At 42.2% G+C, this 19,761-nt stretch overlaps 1 long non-coding RNA gene across 1 annotated transcript in view; it reads left to right on the forward strand.

Annotated features, from left to right (window-relative positions):
* LOC126930952 (uncharacterized) overlaps positions 1-19,095 on the forward strand; it is a 32,178-nt gene extending 13,083 nt beyond the window's left edge. The window contains exon 2 of the long non-coding RNA XR_007717725.1: positions 1,217-19,095. This is a non-coding gene — a long non-coding RNA (uncharacterized LOC126930952). The remainder of the gene's footprint in view (positions 1-1,216) is intronic.
* Positions 19,096-19,761: the final 666 nt, after the last annotated feature.

Raw genomic sequence — 19,761 nt, forward strand, 5'->3', positions numbered from 1 at the left:
TGCCCCCTTCAGAGATTTTACTAATCTGTATTCCCACCAGTAATGTATTTCCCCATACTTGAGCTGACACAATGTGTTCTCAAACCTTTGCCACTCTAAGAGATGAATATTGGTATCTCATGGTAACTTCAATCTGCGTTTCTCTTAACAGTCAATTTGAGCATGTTTTTGTATGTTTAAAGGCTGTTTGAATTTGTTTTTCTGTGAACTGTCTATTCATATCCTTTACTCATTTTTTGAGTGGATTGTTGATCCTATTTTATTTTTATACCTTATTTTGCAACCATAATGTTAAGCTCATTTTAGTCACTGAACTCAGATGCCATTTGTCAATCATTAGTCCAAATAAAAAAAGTGGAGCCACTTAATAATCCTAATGCACAGTTTGAAACATAATTCATTGATGCCTGACTTTTCTTTCTCAACTCAGTTTTAATTTGAAATTTTAATGGGAACTGTCCTCACTCCTTAGACCCAGTCAGGGTCAAAGAGTCCTGGGTTTTACTTGTTTTATTTTAACCCCAGGAGAGATGCTTGTCTTAAGCTCTGTTTTAGCAAAAGATTATCTATACATAGTCTCTGATAAATAGCAGTGTTAATATACTCATCTAGCACCACATTCCCTGCCTTCTGCATGAGCAGAAGAGAGAGAGTGATACTATTAAATATTCAAAAGCCTTTATCCTTATGCCAACCCCTCCATAGGAAGATGCTATCTTGCCTGGGCTGGGTATAGTGGCTCACACCTGTAATCCCAGTGCTTTGGGAGGCCAAGGTGGGAGGATCACTTGACACCCGGAGTTCAAGACCAGCCTGGGCAACATAGTGAGACCCCATCTCTACAAAAATAAAACTAAAAAAATTAGCAAGGTATTGCAGGCACCTGTATTCCTAGCTACTCAAGAGGCTGAAGTGGAAGGATCACTTGAGCCCAGGAGTTTGAGGTTACAGTGAGCTATTATCAGGTCACTGCACTCTAGCCTGGGAGACGAGCAAAACCCTGTCTTTTTTTTTTTTTTTTTTTTTTTCCTTTTTGAGACAGGGTCTCACTCTGTCACCCAAGTTGGAGGGCAGTGGCGAGATCTTGGATCACAGCAGCCTCTGCCTCCTGGGTTCAAGCAATTCTCCTACCTCAACCTCCCGAGTAGCTGGGGCTACAGGCATGCACCAAGCATGCCTGGCTAATTTTTGTATTTTTTATTTGTTATTTTTATAGAGACAGGGTTTCACCATGTTGGCCAGGCTGGTCTCAAAATCCTGACCTCAAGTGATCCACCTGCCTGAGCCTACCAAAGTGCTGGGATTACAGACATGAGCCACCATACCCAGCCAACCCTGTCTCTTAAAAAAGAAGGAGGAGGAGGAGGAGAAGGAAGGAGAAGAGAAGGAAGAGGCATAGGGGGAGGGGGAGGAAGAGGAATTATCTTATTATCTTGCCCATTAAATAAAGAAGTGGAAAAGTTCCTTGCTTCTTTCTTTCTCAGAATGGGGATAGTTTAAAGTGTCTGTTTGCAATCCCCAAATATCATATTGCTTTTGGCAGCTGATATTCTTTAGCGGCTGATTAAATGATACATATTTTACACAAAACAGAATATCCTGAATCAAAGGGATTTTGAATATTTATTTGAACTGGCTTTATCTCAGGTATATATCTGGAATTCACTGAAAATAAAATGGGTGATAAGGACTCAAAGATGACAGAGGATAGCAACAACAATAACAAGATAGAGATCCGGAAGTAGGTTTGCAAATACCTGTAGGTTTGATGTATATAGGAAAAGCTACCATTTCAAACTGGGCAGAAGCAACCAATCCAGAAAAATAACTTCTAGCATCCAGTCGTATTGTGGTGAGCTTAAACTCACAAGAAAGGTGAGGTTTAGAGAACATATTCTCAACCCATACATGCTTCATTGGAGCAACTCTTGTTAATCTTAAGGGGAATTATGGAACTCCATTCTTCCTTCTTATTTAGAAGAAAATAGACTCTAGGCCAAATTTATAGGCCAAATTGAAGATATAACGAGGTTTTTTTTTTAATTCATTGTCTTTGCCAAATTCTCTAGAACATAAACCTGAGGCAAAGATTACTTGCTAAGTCTATGTTGGGTGGTGCAATTTCAGGGCTATAAAAGGGAGGGAGAAAAAAGGTGAGGCAGGAAAGGAAGGAATGCAAATACTAGATGGTGTGTTAAGGAACTCGACATAACTTCGCAAAGTACAAAGCCGGTTGCTGGGTCCTGCACATCACCTTGAAACAATCCATCAGGTGGGGAGGGTGGTGGGAGGAGCAATGGGGGGAGAAAGAGGAATTTATCTTCTTGACCTCTAGTCCCTTGATTCAAAATTTAACTCAGTGACTTAAGGGAGCTGTTGGGTAAGCCAGATTCCACATCTCACTAAACTGCCTGGAAGAGATGGGAGGAGAGCAGCCATAAGGTATGAGGTACAGAGTCCCATCGGGTGAGACCCATGTCTGTAGCCACTGAGGTTCCTGTTGCAACAGGTGAGATGTGAGCTTCCCAAAGCCCTAGCTTCTTCCGCAGGAGGCTGAGAGAGCAGGCCCCCGGATGTCCATTCAGGAAGAGGCTAAGGCTTGGGGGTCAGGTGAGGAATCTTGAGAGACATAAAAATTGTTCTAGTGTAGTCATGACTTAAAATTATAAAGAATAATTTTCAAGTCTTAGGAAATCCATGAATTAGTGTTTTGTGGAGATTAATATGAATGACTTTCAGTAAAAGAGTCACCGAATCATAATAGGTATGGAGGTGGAAATTCTATTATTAACAAGATTTATGATTGCTGAAATATTTTCATGATTACTCAGATCAATTTCTGGACTGATCTTACTCATGCTTAATCAGATGATGTTTATTATTAAAGTTGATTTTTAATGAGTGTTCATTAATAAAAAATACTCTTAACCACAAGACTTTGTTTCCAAGTGATGTATATAATAATATGTGCTAAAACACAAATCTCAACTTCTAGTTGCATATTTTACCAAAACACCTATTGCACTAAGGAAAATATGACAAATTCTAATCTTTCTGCACATTAATGTGCTGTGGTATAGTCTAAGGGAGGGGGCGCAGATGGTGATGGGAGTGGGAACAAAAAATCAATGAAAGAGACTCTTGATAAAACAAGCGTCATACATCTAAAAATAAAATAATAACAAATGGTTATCCTAGCATATACATCCAGATGACATTTGGAAATTTGCATAGAAGTAACAGAAGGGCTAAATGAAGCTTTCTGAAAAAGTCATAGTCTTTCAAACTTTATATACTCTTGGATTCTAGAAACTTCAGTTATTTAAGTGAAATGACCAGAATTAGTGTCATCTCCATACATTGAGCAGGAAGTTAACTTTGAGGAACTACACATGAGCACTTGTCCCTGAGGTTGTAGTATCTTTATGTCCTTTCCACACCCTCGCCACAAAAAGCCCCAGCAAGAACAATCAGTGTTTTCTTGCTTAACCTGTATTTTTATCTGAATGTACATTCTCTCTCCCCTCTCTTCCCTCTAGGCATTTGCTAGGCCCTTAGGAGGTCAGGCAACTTGCACTGTGGCACATGAAGAATATTCACATACTTCATATCCTGCAGGAGAAAGGAGACAGCACAAGAAATTCTGTTGTCACTAATTGAAATAGTTAATCACTTTATCTTTAGAAGGTCTAATGCCAAAACTTCAAGGAGAGAATAAATAGTCCAGTCTGGGTTTGAGCCTGGAGTTTGGATGTCTAAGATGACTCTGAGCGGATGTGGATTTACATGTTAGCACCTGAAAGTGGGCACAGCCCCCACCTTGGAATGAATGTACACTTCCAGAGGACTCGTTTCCACAGGGTGGTGGAAGGAACAACAGAGACAGCTATGTGCCCACACGCTCAGCCATCTGCCATTCCAACCACACGTCTCTCCCCCCGTTTCCTGCAAATGATTCATCTATTCTTTTTCTCTTTCTTCTAAGATAACTTTGTAGGCATTTTTTTATATATATATTTTAAGTTCTAGGGTACATGTGCACAACGTGCAGGTTTGTTACATATATATACATGTGCCATGTTGGTGTGCTGCACCCATTAACTCATCGTTTACATTAGGTATATCTCCTAATGCTATCCCTCCCCCCTCCCCCCGCCCCAAGACAGGCCCCGGTGTGTGATGTGCCCCTTCCTATGTCCAAGTGTTCTCATTGATCAATTCCCACCTATGAGTGAGAACATGCGGTGTTTGGTTTTCTGTTCTTGCAATAGTTTGCTGAGAATAATGGTTTCCAGCTTCATCCATGTCCCTACAAAGGACACGAACTCATCCTTTTTTATGGCTGCATAGTGTTCCATGGTGTATATGTGCCACATTTTCTTAATCCAGTCTCTCATTGATGGACATTTGAGTTGGTTCCAAGTCTTTGCTATCATGAATAGTGCCACAATAAACATACGTGTGCATGTGTCTTTATAGCAGCATGATTTTGTAATCCTTTGGGTATATACCCAGCAATGCATTTAAGGAGGGGAAAGTCATTAAGAAAAGTGGAATCTGGAGTTATTAGGATGAGACAGAGCAGAGTAAACAGTCTGGAATTTCACAAAGCAAACAACACAGGGTGCGGCCTCTGGGCCCGTCTCTCTCCTGCTGGTGCATCATTTCACAGTTATCATCCTTCGTGAACAGGTCAACAGAAATGGCTACAGGTAAACATGAGCATATGAGTTGCTAAAGAGAAAGAAAGAGAGAGAACAGCAGAAATCAGGAGGATTCTGGATTTTCCAATGGAGCCTCTCTGCATCTTACCCACGTCATAGATAGTGTCTGTTGCTAAGTGATGCCAAAGGTTTTACACCAATGAATGGGATCTTTGTGACTTTTTCCAATAAACAGGCCAAAAAGCTGCCACTAAAACCATGCTTTTAAAGGGGATCCTGAACAATAGCCAGTGAAGGTGATTATGGCTATGTCCCTGTGTCCATGAGGAGGTGCTTGGTGGGTATTTGTTGAATTGCATCAAACTGGAGTCGGATGGAACTCAGTTCAAATCCTGACTCTGCTTCCAGCTTCTGGGACATAGGCAAGTTGCTAAACCTCTGGGGTTAGGGGATAAAGACACTACCTCACAGGATGGAGTGAGGACTAGAGGATAATATACGTAAAGTGCTTCATGTGGTCTTTGGAAAGAGGAAGATAGGCAAATATCAGGTGATTACAAAAATACTCCCTATAATTTCACTTCAGTTTGTACCGCATCTCACACCCCGAAGCTAGCAGGGTAAAGAGCTCTAAGGAGAATGAAGAGGCTTCTGGCCCATTCTAGTATGGTCTCTCCCATCAGGAGGGGAAAGGCAAATATTGCATGGGACCTGGCAATAGTATTGAATGGGACATAAGCAGAGTCTGATAGCATCCTTACCCCTACCCCTTAACAGCCCACTATATCCCTTGTGGCAAGTGAAGGGCCCCAGAAGCGAGGGATCTTATTGCTAAGTAGATCAGACAGAGTTCTTAAAGATTCTAATATGTTGCCTGTATTGTCTCATCTGTAAAATGGGTTTAAAATAGCACTCATATCTTGGGTTGTGAAGATGAAAGAAGATAATCTACGTAAAGGACTGAGCACAGGGCCTGGGACAGTTAGTGATACATACGTGTTAGCTACTGTTTCTATTTTGTATTCCATATTCAATCTATGGTATTGATTAACCTGTTTATTGATTGATGGATTTTTATTTAGTAGATTAATTTTCAATAAATGATTTTCACTCAAGCATTTGTTCATGCAGTCACTTCATTCATTTATTTATCATCAAACATTTATCAAGGTCCTATTCTATACTGGCACTATGCTGGGCTCAAGAGATGCTGAGGCTTGTTGGGTAAGGTTGAAGACTAGGCAGGGAGAGAGACCTGAGCTAAAGCAGGACAAGACAAAGTATAGTATACACATCATGGAGACATGTATAAAGCATTCCTGGAACCCAGAGGAACCAGGAAGTGCTGCCCAGAAAAGACGCTTTTTGGGTTTTTTTTGTTTTTTTTTTTTTGTTTTTTTTTTTTGTTTTTGTTTGTTTGTTTTTTTGAGACGGAGTCTCGCTGTGTCTCCCAGGCTGGAGTGCAGTGGCATGATCTCGGCTCACTGCAAGCTCCGCCTCCCGGGTTCACGCCATTCTCCCGCCTCAGCCTCCCAAGTAGCTGAGACTACAGGCGCCCGCCACCACGCCCGGCTAGTTTTTTGTATTTTTAGTAGAGACGGGGTTTCACCATGTTAGCCAGGATAGTCTCGATCTCCTGACCTCGTGATCCACCCGCCTCGGCCTCCCAAAGTGCTGGGATTACAGGCTTGAGCCACCGCGCCCGGCCGAAAAGACGCTTTTTGAACTAGAGCTTGAAGAATGAGCAGCCCGAGCAGTTTGAGCTTGCGAATTCTGGATAACAAGAACAGCTTGCCAAAAGGGATAAAGTTGTGAAACAAACAAACAAACAAACAAAAAACAGGGTTTGGAGCCAGGAGGACTTTGGTGTGAGTGGTGTTTGGCCATTCTGCCTGGTGCCTTCCCTTGAATTTAGGTTTGACCCCCAGTGGGGGCCACAGAGAGTCACCTGCAGCTCAGCCCTACCCCAGGTGCTGGGCCCAAGTCTGCTCTTAGAGGAAATGTAAGTAGCTCATGTCACTCAGTGTCGGGTCAGCCAGGCTCTGGGTTCTGTTCTGAGCTCCTGCTCTATTTCTAGCTGTGAAGTTTCCACTTGATTCCTGTCACAGGCTCTACCTTGTATTCCAGTTCAAATAACTGGGCTTTTGCCTTTGCTCTTTCTTCTGCATTCTGCCTCTAAGTTCCTCTAAGACTGGAATTTTGCCTTTTCTTATCAGTCCTTCCTAGAACTTCAGTCCCTCCCAGAACTTCAGTCCCCTCCTTGGCCTGGGGCCTCACTTCAGGCTGCTTGGTCCACTTATGGTTGTTGCTTGCTGGGTTCACCTTCTCCTTTCTGCAGGTGGAGCACAGACCGATGACAACCACGTGCTGAGAACCCCTGTTACTGCCTAGACACAAATTGCTATCTAGGTCCTGTTTCATTGCCTGGCAGAACTGCCTTGCCACTTCTGGTTTGGCTCGCCATTGACTGAATTCCTAAACTCCTTTCTGAATATTGCTAGTGAAAAATGCATGGCTGGCACAGTGGCTCACGCCTGTAACCCCAGCCCTTTGGGAAGCTGAGGCGGGTGGATCACCTGAAGTCAGGAGTTCGAGACCAGCCTGGCCAACATGGTGAAACCTCATCTCTACTAAAAATACAAAAATTAGCCAAGCATGGTAACAGGCACCTGCAATTCCAGCTACTCAGGAGGCTGAGGCATTAGAATCACTTGAACCTGGAAGTTGTAGTAAGCCAAGATCATACCACTGCACTCTAGCATGGGCTATAGAGTGAGCCTCAGTCTCAAAAAAGAAAAGAAAAGAAAAATGCACTACTTTGGTATTGAAAGTAGCACCCAACATCAGCCTTTGGGAATACAGGTTATGCCATATACTTTGGTAAATCTCCCCCAAGCATTCGGACTTAATGAAGATATGCAGTAAAAGCTGTTGGAGTATATGCTACAAATGAGCCTTGGTGGTGTGGTCCCAGGCCTTCCTGTGCTGATTAGCATTTTATGGCATGTATAATTTTCCTTAACATTGCTCAGGGGATTAGGACACTAGTCATATGCTGCCAACCACAAGTTTTTAAAAACCAATTTAGGAATAAAATCACAACAGGAAATGAAGACCATTTGGAAATTTGAGAACCCACACGTCCTCTATGTTATTTATTATTTTTAGGAAGAATTTCAAAGTTTCAACCTGTTTTAATGCTTGCCCATCTGGTTGTTTTATTAATGAAAACAGCAGCATCTTCTAATGCTCTTATGTGAGGCAACAGTATTTTCCCAAAAAAATCACAGAAAAAACTTTGGGATTTGATGTACCATATTTTGTCTTTTACTTTTTTTCTTTGAAAAAATAAATCCCAACTGGAGATCATTTTAGAGAGAGTATGTGCTTAGAAATATTCAGTGAGTCATGCCTGGTGTTGTAGGTCTATTCCGGTGCGTGGGGTTTCCAGAACAATTACATAAGTGTTAGCATAGCCAGGAACTTTTGACATTTGTGGCAGCTTAATGGAGTTCTTTTCATCATTGAAAGTATTCTAATTGTTGTTTCTTTAAATCTAAAATGCATAAAACTAGTGAAGCAGGATAAATTGATTCTGAGGCATTTCTATCCAGTATGCTTTGTTGGCAAAGAAACTGAAGAAAATTTACTTGAAATAAAATACAGGTGATCAAGCTGTTAACAAATACAGTGATCTAATCATCTGGCAGAAAGTGAGAGGATAAATTGTAAGTGAGACCTTTTTGTTTCTTCTCTTTCTATTATATATCAAGATTTCCAGCCCAGGCATGGTGGCTCACACCTGTAATCCTAAGCACTTTGGGTGGCTGAGGCGGGTGGATTGCCTGAGCTCAGGAATTCGAGACCAGTCTGGGGAACACGGTTTGAAACCCCGTCTCTATTAAAAATACAAAAAAATTAGCCGGCCGTGGTGGCGTGTGCCTCTAATCCCAGCTACTCAGGAGGCTGAGATCGGAGAATCACTTGAACCCGGGAGGTGGAGGTTGCAGTGAGCTGAGATCATGCCATTGCATTCCAGCCTGGGCGACAGCAAGACTCTGTCTCAAAAAAAAAAAAAAAAAAAAAAAAGATTTCCTTTTCCTTTGCAGCCTGACTGTCCATAGCATATTGTTTACTTGCACAATCCTATACAATGGGACTGTTCAATCACATGATTTTTAAAATGCAGGGATTCCAAAAGCTATGAAAACATATCAATACCTTTCTTTAATCTTTCAAAAGATCACCAGGAAATTACGTGATATTCTAGTACTACTAATTTGTTTGTTAAAATATATTTTTAAGTACCATGTTCCAAAGTATCTCCTGGTATGAGAAACTAGAGAAAGACCCAACCAAAGCCATTATCAATTAATTTTTTCTATCTCAAAGGTGAGCTCCCCAAATCCAGAGTCTAGGGGCTTTCTAGGGAGGGTGAAGTCCTTAGTTCTTACAGATACTTTTTCAGTGTCTTGCACAATTTTGCTACTGCCTTATTTTCCTGCAGATAAGGCATTGTAGTGTCTTATCTATGGGTGTTACTGTATTTATTGGTTCAAAAGACATGGTGCAAAGGACAAGTAGGCCGAGCGGGCTCTGACTCATAGAGGTTGCTGCCTGCTTGTGCCCTGTGTGTGCCTTTTGAGTAAAGAGCACAGTCCACCAAGTCCACCTCTGTATGCTCTAGTGCTATTGAATTCTTTCCACATGACCACAAGTACTTAAGCACCTTTCCTTTGTAGCAGAGCTGATAGCACAGAGCACATGAGAATCCCTATAGGGAAGGTGTGGTGAGGCTGTGTGAACTGCGTGGGCTGTGGTCACGTAGTTGATCATGTAAATGCGATCACAAACTTAGTAAGCATCCTGTGACACACCGTCATCATTAGAGTGTGCTTGTTGATATTGGAGTACTATGTGCTATTCAGGACTATTTCCAAGAATCTACTTGAACGTATACCCTGGGCTGTAGGATACCGGATGAAAAGAGGATTTGGTGTCCCTGCCAAGTTTCCTAGATGATGGAGATAATTTTTTTTTAGCAGGAAGTGATGCATACATCTCAGGGCTGGGAAGGTGCAGGTATAGGAAATTAGCCTTAGCAAGAAAGAAAATGCCAAAATCAAGGCCAAGTGAGAACATAACTTCTAGACCAACAGAAAGGAAGGGAAGCTGAGCTGACCTGTTTTGTTTCTGAAAAACCACTCATCTTGCTCTTCTATATTCCTGACTTTCTCCATCCAGTGGTCACCAAGTCCAGCTAGCTCTGTCTCTTCTGATTCTGGAATCTGTCTTCTCTTCACCATCTCTCCAGCCATGGAGTTCAGTCTCTCACCATACTCATCCGGATTACTGCAATAGCCACTAACTGGTCTCCCTGCTTTCAGTCTTTAACACCCCATATCTCACCAAAGGGATCTTTGTTGTCTGTCCATTGTTAAATGGTGGGAATTTATTGGGAGGATTTCTGTCTGCTCTCAGGATGGACCAGAAGTTTGAGAAATTGATAGAATTGGGTCAGATAGGGATGGGTAGGGTTAGAACATTGAACAGTGTTGTCAGTGCCCTGCCCCAGAATGAATGCTCTTCCATCATTTCTCCATCTTTTCACCCTCTTTCCTCACTGCAGGGAGTGAACATTGTTCCAGCTTGGGTCAGGTTTGGCTGTTTGTTGGTGAGTAAGGGGTTCAGGGACCAGATTTAACAACCCAACAGGCAATCCTTCAAAGGGAAATCAAGGTGGAGTGGATACTGAGTTGTCAAAAGTCAACATGTTCCCATGATATGTTGACTATAGAAAGGTCATCTAAGTGCAGTGGCAAATATAGTTTATAGTATTTGCTCGAATGGCTTGTTAATTTATCGCCCTTCCTCAATACACATTGAAGTCCCTCGAGAAAGAACCATGTCTTATTCATCTTTGTATGCCTGACCTCTCGTAGACACATACAATAAGTGCTCATTGTATCAAAGAATGAATAAATGTTCCTGTAAGTGAAAGCTGTGTTTGGTCTAGTCTATAGGCTTCCAGAACTACTTTATGGTCCCCCAGCCCCAGCCTTCAGTGACCCTGCTTCCTGAGCTAGAACTGATCAACACTGACCTCAGCAGCAGCCCAGCTTCTGAGTCCACCCACCCTCTGGGTGCTCCTGAAGGGGCAGAGAGAGCCAAGAGGCTATATGTCAGATACAAGACCTCACTGTCTGCTTCCTTTCGTTCATCTCTTTTTCTTTTTTTTTTTTTGAGACGGAGTCTTGCTCTGTCACCCAGGCTGGAGTACAGTGGCGCGATCTTGGCTCACTGCAGGCTTCACCTCCCGGGTTCATGCCATTCTCCTGCCTCAGCCTCCCGAGTAGCTGGGACTACAGGTGCCCGCCACCACGCCCTGCTAATTTTTTGTATTTTTAGTAGAGACGGGTTTTCACCATGTTAGCCAGGATGGTCTCGATCTCCTGACCTCATGATCCGCCTGCCTTGGCCTCCCAAAGTGCTGGGATTACAGGCGTGAGCCATCACACTCAGCCCTTTCGTCTCTCTGTTTAGCACAATTTTAGCCTTCAGGGACTCCTAACATGCATTTGTTCCTGGAATGCTTAGTAGCTGTGGATGCACTGATATCTATCTTATTTGGCAATATAATAAAAGGAATGTGCTTTGACATCAGACAGAGTTCCAGTATGAACCTTTCAAGTACTAGCTGTGTGACTCTGGATACTTTTTTTTTAAACCTCTCTGGGTCTTTAGTTACACACAAGTCCAATGAAGATACTACAAGTGTAAATGAAATAATATATGGAAAGACACTTGTTATAACGTTTGGCATTTGACAGGTGTCCTGCAAATGTCAGCTCCCTTCTGCCTTTGTGGCTTGTAGCAATAGGAGCCTGAGGAAAATTTGCAGTGCTAGCATAGGTAATTCGAACTGAAAGGAAAAAGAGAAAAAAGTAGAATGAACATACCCAGTTGCTCTAACATGAATCAAAGTCAATGATTAACTTTTTACTGACTATATAAAATGCAACAAAGTTTAAATAAATATAACAACTGGGCTTAAGGGAGAAACAAACCCATATATTTTCTAAAACAATAGAATTAGATATTTGCCAAACTAGAACCTGCACGGGCATAACAAATTTCTTCTCTAATGAGTATTGTTTGTTTTACTCTAGGATGCATTTGGATAAAATATTGGGATAACATTTAGAGAAGTCTGTTTAGAAAAGGGAATTAAACATCATTGGCTAGTATTGTGTCTTTGTTTTCTCATTTAAAAAAATTACAGAGGCCGGGCGCAGTGGCTCACGCCTGGAATCCCAGCACTTTGGGAGGTCGAGGCGGGCAGATCACGAGGTCAGGAGATCGAAACCATCCTGGCTAACACGGTGAAACCCCGTCTCTACTAAAAATACAAAAAATTAGCTGGATGTGGTGGCGGGCACCTGTAGTCCCAGCTACTTGGGAAACTGAGGCAGGAGAATGGTGTGAACCCAGGAGGTGGAGCTTGCAGTAAGCCAAGATTACACCACTGCACTCCAGCCTGGGCAACAGAGTGAGACTCTGTCTCAAAAAGAAAAAAAAAATTACAAACAAAAAATTTAAGTACTGCGGTGGAAATATGATGGAGTTTCTATCAAATTATATCAAAAGTGTGTTGTTCTGGGGAGGACTTAAACCAATTCAACAGCTCAAAAGGAGGGCATGAAACCCACTCTCCCACCTCCAGTAGCACTCCTTTTACTCATTTTTTCCCCTTCTCCAAAATTCTAAACTGCTCACGCATTCCAGATTGTTCCTGAGGAGAATGAGCATATGCTATCCTGGTGTGGAAATGCCTGGTATGCTAATTTGTAATTTGGAGGAGAGAGAAGATATGAGGTCGAACTGGAAGATAGTGAACTAAAAATAATATAACCCACCTCCACGCCTCTCTCTTTAACTCAGTGCCACATCTTCCCCTGCCAAAGTGAAGACACGGCGCCACAACATCCTGAGGAGAGACAGCCTTGATTTTTCTGTTGGGGACCCACTTTTCCCCTATAGGAGAAACGACCATCAATCACAATACCTTCCCCTATCCTGGCTAAAGGGAGGTTGGATCCCTGACTGAAGGTAGGCCTATCAGATACTCTTGACCTGGAATTTCAGTGTGGAGAGAAGTGACACAAAAACTGAGAATGGTTGGAAATCATTTACCCTGGAGGCAGTGAAACTAAGGAAACTGCATTATTCACAAAACCTGAATTCCTAGAGCTTCTCTTGTCCTTGATAAAGCAGATCCTTCAGCCTCTCCTTCTGTGAGCTATTCGATATCCTTCTGATAAATTCATCTGTTTGCTTAAGCTATCCAGAGTCAGCTTCTGTTAACCTCATCACAGAATTCTGACAAAAATAGCTTCTCAGATGCTTCAGGCTCCAATATGCAATGCTAAAGGTCAAAATTTAGGGGTGGGGGAGGAGTCACTTGGGTCAAACATTTACTAAGGCACCAAGCTCAATTTTTCTGAAGACATTCTTCTCCCAGAGGTTGGCTTTATGGCATCCCTTACAGAGCGAGGGCTGCACAGGCCCGGGAAGGAAAAGGAGCCCCTGAGTCCATTTTTTCTTGCAACTAATTTGGTTGAAATCACCAGATCCCCTAATTCTAATGCAATTCCAGTGAGTCCCACAGATTCTAGAAAAGTATCAGCGGTGCTGGTCTAGGTGGGTAAGTTTCAATCTGTCTTGTAAGAGGCAGTGACAAAGTTACACAGTAATTATGTAACAGATTATGGTGGAGAAGCAGCCACTGCCTTTAAAAAAAAAAAAATCACTGCGTGGGAACATTTTCAAATCACAACCCTCCATTAGGAGCCTATATTTCCCAGAAGATCCTCATTCCTTCATTTAGGCAGCAGTTTTAAAGTCAGCTGGAACCACTGTTTCCTCATTACAGCAATGGAAAGGGCCAAACTGTATCTTATTTTACTAAATAAGCAGCGTGTCCTAGTCGTGGCACTTTGTATCCCTAGGATGTCACCTTGTTTTGAAGTTATTTCAGCTTTGGTTTGAAAAGTATCGTGTCAGTAAAACCGCCCTTCCCCCCCATGGAGTTTAGGAGCCAGGAGGGAGTAGGGTAAGGGATGCATAGGAGATGATGTTCCTGAATCATTTGCTAGAGCCCTCCACCTGTTGAAATTATGTCCTCTTCCTCTCCTCCTTCTCCTCCTCCTCATCCCCCTTCTCTCCTTCCCATACCCTCCTCCCCTGCTTCCTTTTCTCCCTTCTGCTACTCCTCGCGTCTTTTATTTGTTTGGTTTTGCTGCAGTTGCAACTCCAGTATCCTGATGGGGGAAGCAACTTCAGTGGGGTTTTTTTTGTTTTGTTTTTTGTTTCTGTTTTTGTTTTTGTTTTTAATACAGAGTCTCACTCTTGTCTCTCAGGCTGGAGTGCAGTGGTGCGATCTCGGCTCACTACAGCCTCCGCCTCCTGGGTTCAAGTGATTCTCCTGCATCAGCCTCCTGAGTAGCTGAGGTTATGGGGTCTGCCACCACACCCAGCTAATTTTTGTATTTTTAATAAAGACGGGATTTCACCATTTTGGCCAGGCTGGTCTCGAACTCCTGACCTCAGGTGATCCACCCGCCTCGGACTCCTAAAGTGCTGGGATTACAGGTGTGAGCCACCATGCCTGGCCCAGTGTATTCGTTTATTCAACAACATTTGTTGAGTATCCTGGACCAGGTACTGGTAAACTAGATAGGCAATGTCCTTGCCTTCGAGGAGCTTCTATTCCAATGGAGGGAGACAGAAGCAAATGATGATTTCAGATCTGCTTGGCCCACAGGGAGCCCCTGGTCTAACATATGGGCAGGGGATTCCAAAGTCCTTACTTTCCAGGTGGAAATGGTTGCTTGTATGAAGTAGCAATTAGTTAGATGAACACTTCAGACAAGGACAATCAAAATAGGAAGTTGTTGATTTCAAATACCTTCAAAGAAGGAAAATGTTTCAGGGAAGCTTTTACTTCCATGGACTTATTTCATCAGTTCTTTGGTCTTAGGTGAAACCTTTTAATGAATCCCTTGCATTTATGAAATGCTGTATGACTGCGCACAGTCCCTTTGTGCACGTGACTTCACTTGGTCCTGTGTGAAGGACTGAGCAGGTATTATGTGATTTTTACAAATGAGAAAACTGAAGCTCAAACAACTTGCCCCAATGCACCCAGCTAGCTTAGGTGTATGACTAGAAACCAGGCTTTCCTCTTTTTTGATCAACACCACGAACCTCACTTCTCCTCTCTCACCTCCCTCATGGTCATGTTTTTCATCCATCACCAAGGGCCCTGCTGCTGTGGCTTTGATTGGGATGAGCCATGATATTTTAGGAATATGATATTCTAGGAAAGAGGACATACCCCCCAACAGACACACACTCCTAAAAAGTATATAGCCCTGTAATTTGCTACTATCATTTGTCAAAAATTATTAGCTTCAAGCCTTTCTGGGGGGCCTAACTCAGAGACCATTCGGGAAAAGAACCAAATTTCCAGTGGCATCTATCTGTTCTAATGCCAGCACTGCGGTTATAGGAAGCCATCCACAGAGGATACAACATACCTACTTCTTATTTGGCATCAAAAATACCAGTAGCTGGAATATTGATGACATATTAACAGTGACTTCTGAATTTATAACCATATTTGCCTGATTCATCCATTCCTATAAAAATTGATCAAGCTGGGCGCAGTGGCTCATGCCTGTAATCCCAGCACTGTGGGAGGCTGAGGCTGGAGGATCAGCATAAGCCCAGGAGTTTAAGACCAGCCCAGACAGCACAGTGAGACCTCATATTTGCAAAACTTAAAAAAAAAAATTAGCTTGATATGGTGGCATGTGTCCGTAATCCCAGCTACTTGAGAGGCTGAGGCGGGAGGATTGCTTGAGCCCAAGAGGTTGAGGGTGCAGCAAGCTATAATCATGCCACTGCACTCCAGCCTTGGCAACAGAGCAAGACGCTGTCTCTCTGTGTCTCTCTCTCTTTTTTTTCAAATGATCAGTTTAGTGATAATAGAGTGGAAACCACATATAAGTAAACTTTATTACAGTAATGTGTCCTCTACTAATGGAAGTTAAGATTTATCTAACATCTCTTATGAACCAGCCCCTATGCTAAGTGTTTCATATCATTATCTCACATAATCTTTACCACAGCTTTTAAGTTAGGTGCTGTTATTATAACCGTTTTACAGATGAGGAAATTGAGGCTCCAAAAGGTAAACTGTTTTGCCCAACAATATCTAGCTACATGGTGATAGAACTAGTGTTTGAAAGTTGGGCCATCTGACTGCAGAATCGCTTTCTTAATCACTGTTCTAATTGGTGCACAGATTATTAGAGTTAGACCTTAGTTGAACTTCCTATTTTAGACAGAAGGAAGCAGAGGCCCTAGAGGATTAAGGATCTGCTTAAAGTCTTCACCAACAGAATGAGACTTGCTTCTACATTGCCTCTCTCAACTGGAGAAGAGCTGGAATGAGTCTTTTGATTTTCACCTATAGGTTTACAGAAGAATATCTTTTGAGAATTTGAGTAGAGAATATCCATGCCATGTAAAGTGGAATCTTGACAAACTTGTACTCATGAACCCAATTATAAGGTTATCTATTCAATCATAAGAAACATTTCTAAGTGACTAAAAACTAGCCATATTCTAGTAGGAGTCCCCTCTTCTACCTAGGTCTGTTCTGATCAGATAAACCTGGAGCAATATCTGTTTCATAACAATAAATTTATCTCAAGCTTCCAGGGGAGTCATCTTTGAAAAACTCATAAGCAAGAAGTTAACTGTTGTAATAAGCTGACAGTAATAGTGCAGGTTTTATTACTTTTGTTTTGGTTGGTTTTCTTCTTCTTCTTTTTTTTTTTTTTTTTTGAGTTCAATAAACCACACTGAATGTTAATAATCCATTAGTTCTAAAGGAAACATTTTTACCTCCAAGAAAATTATTTTTCCTCCCAAATCTGAACCTGTAAACACAAAAGCTCTTTGTCTTATAAAAAGGCTTAGCATTAGTTGTTTCAACAAGATTAGCCCTGTTGATCTGAAGCACCTGTGCTTCCAGAAAATGTAGGACATTATCAATTTTTAACATTTGTCCAGGAAGCTGTGCTTGGACTAAAGTTATTTATCCAGCTGGGTATACTGACTAGGACAGAGCAGATCAAAGTAGTTGGGGATTGTGTAACATCTAAGATTGGCCCTGATAATCAATCCAGCCTGGAGCACATGGACATGATTACAAAATACCATCTTCCCCTTTTTTCAGGATACTGATAAAACAGAAGGCAGTGCTATCTGCCATAACCCACTTCAAGAATTCCAGGGACCTGTTTTTAGGTCATTTGGTTGTTCTGCTTAGTTTTCTGGATGGTGAGCACACAGAAGGCACAAGATGAAAACTCTAACACACAATTTGCATCAATGACACCCTTGGGGTTGTTAAAAGAACAAATAAAAAGGGGTGTGGGAGGAGGTCTGTGGAACTGTGTGTGCCACCTCCATATGGGCTTACTTTGGCCCTCTCCAGGGAGGAATGCTGTGCAACTGCATCCCCATTCCTGTCCCCTCCGCCTGCACACACTGGAGTAGCAAGAAGGCAGCAGAGAGCACACAAAAAGACACTCAGCAGGGGAAACAGTCCCAGTGTTTAACCTTGGGTGTTCAATGAACACAGTAGGGCTGGGGGCGGGAGGGCCAAAACAGGAAGAGGAAAAATACAAGACGGTTTGGTAAGAAAGCAAAAATAGAAAGAATCCCAAATTTTTAAAAATAAAAATCAAATCAAAACCAAAAGCCACAGGCTGCATTTATCTGAGAAGCGAGAAAGTGAAGGAAGCAATTTAAACTAGAAAGATGCAAAAGTGGCAGGGGCGCAGGGAGCTCCCACTGCTTTCCCCAGCAGGACTGCAAGGGTGGGAGGATCCATTCAAACCAAGCACCTCCAAGCTTGGCAAAGGATTGCTCTCTGAATGATGCCAGGCCTCACCCAGCTGCTTGGAAAGGAGCTTGCATGAAGGTAGGAGGGAAAGGATTGCAGAGAACCTGCTGGCGTGCTTCTTCCCTATCTGAGTTTGAGTGCTTCTCAGAGAACTTTAAAGGCTGACGGCTAAATTTAATCAGGGTTAAATCATTGAAATGAAGATGTTCTCATGCAATACAAATGAAAAGTGATTCTGCCAGCGCTTTCCCTATAAGGCAATGAATGGTACAGGCTCCTAAGGAGCAGCCCAGCGTTTGGAAATGTTACGAATTCAGGGGAGGCAGGAAATGTGAAAGTCTGGTTCATTGCTAATATTGTCTTCCGGGGATTTTTGGCCTGGAGGTGAAACAGGCAGGGTTTTACAGCTGGTATTGTGCAATGACTGAGCATTTGCTTGCTCTCAGTTTAGTAAAATTATTCATATATGGCATCCTAACTACATTCTATATTTCAGGCAGCTGTTTTCTCTAAGGAACTCCAAATATTTTCTGCAAAGGCGCTTACACAAACCTTACAACCGTGGACTTAAACTGAATGAAACATTAGTTTGTTGTTTCAAGACAGTTTGGCAATCTGATTTCGTGCCAGTTTAATCATTTTAGAAAGTGTACAGGTCCAATTCCGGTTCAGACTGGCTTATCTTCACATGATTTATTTTCCATAAAAGTAAATGTTAAATCACAGTGATAAGTCATGTGTGCTCGATACAGTGTGATGAGAAGGGCACTTTACCTCTGTAGTTGTGCTTCCAAAAACCCATAACTCCTGTCTAACCACAAGAAGAACATTAGATAAACCCAAATTGAAAAACATTCTACAGATTACTTCACTAGTTCTCTTCAAGGTCATCCCAAACCAGGAAAGTCTGGAAACTGTCACAGTCCAGAGAAGCCTAAAGAGACATAACAACTAAATGGAACGCAGTATCCTATTGATACATTACTATTGACCTTTCCTGTTCCAGGAACAGGATGCTGGGGAGAGACCAAGGCAATCTGAATAAAGTATGGTCTGCAGTCAATAGTAATGTATCAATTTTGATTCCTTAATTGTGACAAGTATACATAATATAGGATGTTGACAATAAGCAAACTAGATGTGCAATACATCGAAACCTTCTATATTCACAACTTTCCTACAGATCTAAACTATTCTAAAATTAAATGCTTATTAAAAAATAAATGTCACACCTGTAATCCCATTCCTTTGGGAGGCCAAGGCAGGAGGATCGCTTGAGCTCAGGAATTTGAGACCAGCCTGTGCCACATGGTGAAACCCTGTCTCTACAAAAAATACAAAAATTAGCTAGGTATGGTGGTGCACGACTGTAGTCTCAGCTACTCTGGAGGCTGAGGTGGGAGGATGGTTTGAGCCTGGGAGGCAGAGCTTGCAGTGAGCCCAGATTGTGCCACTACACTCCAGCCTGGGTGACAGAGTGAGACCCTGTCTCGGGGAAAAAAAGAAAAAAAAAAAAAGTCAAAAGTTAGTCTCATGATTCTGCAAAATCAGTCATTTGAATCCATTTCAGGTTTCAAATCATGGTTGGTTTAGATCCCTGTACCCAGTGTCCTATTTTTATTGGCATTTTACCAAGAGGAAAATTGAAACATAAAGACAGGGCTGAACACGAGGTGAGGGCTGATGTGACAAAGGAGAATTTCTCTTCTGGAACTCATCTATCTGGCTCTCCACTCAAGCACCTGGCCTCTGGACACTGCCTAATTACCTTCCGCCAAGATAGTGGATAACAAAGGAGTTTCAGGTGTTACCTTTTAGTTTATGTATTTTAATGGGATATTATGCAGAGAACAAATGGGTGCTGAGGAATGATTTCAGCCCCTACCCAAACAACATAGGGTAGTCAGTTAGCTTTAGGGCAGTGGCCATCAATTCTGAGACTTACAGGCATGACTCCCTGGAGACAATCCAGGATAATGTGACTTCTCATCTCAGGCATATGAGATACAGTCAGTGTGGGAATGAGTCCTGGGGCCATGACAGCAAGAGGCCAGCCTCTAAGAGATGATCTGTACCTTGCTTTTCAGCCTTTAATAACTTGAGACATTGCTGCCAGCT

This window comes from Macaca thibetana, chromosome 11 (genome assembly GCF_024542745.1).
Source record: "Macaca thibetana thibetana isolate TM-01 chromosome 11, ASM2454274v1, whole genome shotgun sequence".
Lineage (NCBI taxonomy): Eukaryota > Metazoa > Chordata > Mammalia > Primates > Cercopithecidae > Macaca > Macaca thibetana.